Source organism: Mandrillus leucophaeus, unplaced genomic scaffold, assembly GCF_000951045.1.
Source record: "Mandrillus leucophaeus isolate KB7577 unplaced genomic scaffold, Mleu.le_1.0 Scaffold2037, whole genome shotgun sequence".
Classification (NCBI taxonomy): Eukaryota; Metazoa; Chordata; class Mammalia; order Primates; family Cercopithecidae; genus Mandrillus; species Mandrillus leucophaeus.
Genome location: NW_012102074.1, coordinates 4,066 through 5,468, shown reverse-complemented (window position 1 = coordinate 5,468; position 1,403 = coordinate 4,066).

The window sequence follows — 1,403 nt, the reverse complement described above, 5'->3', positions numbered from 1 at the left end:
AGTCTCCTGCAATTTGTAAAGGAAATTTCAAACTCTCAAGACCCCTAAACTTTTATGCAGAAGTAAAGGTTAAGCTTGGAGGCTGTCACTCAAACACCCTCTCCCAATACAGAGCTGTGACTATTAAATAGCATTATCCATCAGCCAGATCCCAGGGAAAGGTAAGAGTCTCGGGCGTCTGTGAGGGACTGCGTCTGACTCCTAAAATTAAAGTCTGCTGCATTTCACACTGATAATGTTGATGACAAGCGCTTTCCAGGAGCAGAACAAAGACCGGATGAGACAAATCATTCTTCCACCTACCCAGGGACTTCTACAGAGTTAACTCCTCCTTGGCTCCTTCTTTCTCTTCAAACATGCACCTTATCTTGTGTCAAATGTACATTGACTGGGCACTAACTGAAGTCTCACAGAAATGCAACCACTGACCTTACCACCAACCTGCCCTTCTTCCTATATGCCTTCCCCCACCTTGAGAAAATTAGATACATGCTGAATGTTCTAGAAACCTCTTTGGGAAAACGGCCACAGGTGTTCGTGTGGCGTCTTATCTTTCTAGGCATACTCTAATGTTGGCTTCATAAACCTTGACTGAAATTCTCAGTCACAACATTTCAATTAAGTTTCTAACATTTCTTTTGTTGGGTCTTGACAGCAAAGAATATTGATCAGTTATTTTGTCAAATGAATTTCATAGTAATTATTCCCTGGACTTTTTCTTGCATTACTGCATAAATATTCCTGAATACTACAGTTTAATTTTTACTATTCATTGAAAATTATATAAGTAGAATTGTATACTTTAACCTGCGAAAAGAGTCAAACCCTGTAAAATATTTTGAGATTTATTCTGAGCCAAATATGAGTGACCCAATGGCCCATGGAACTGCCCTCAGGAGATGCTGAGAACATGGGCCTGAGGTGGCCGGGCCACAACTTGGTGTAACATATTTTAGGGAGACATAAGACATCAGTCAGTACATAGAAGGTGTACAGCGGTTTGACGTGGAAACACAGAACAATTGGAAGTGTGCGTTTCTAAGTCAGAGGCAGATTCAAAGATTTTGATTGGCAATTAGCTGAAAGAGTTATCAGTAGAAAGAAATGTCTGGTTATAGTAAGAGCTTGTTGTGGAGACCAAGACTTTGTCTTGTAGATGAGGCCTCCAGCAAGCAGGCTTCAGAGAGAATGTAGATTGTAAACTTTTTTTTTTAAATCTTTATCAGACTTAAAGAATCTGTTCTATCAGTAATTCCACAAGGGGAGGGAGGGTATCGTGAGGCACGTCAAGCTCTTCCTTCCCATCATGGCCTGAGCTAGTTTTTCAGATTAACTTTGGAATGCCCTTGCTGAGAGGAGGGCCCTATTCAGATGGTTAAGGGAGCCTTAGACTTTTGTTTTTG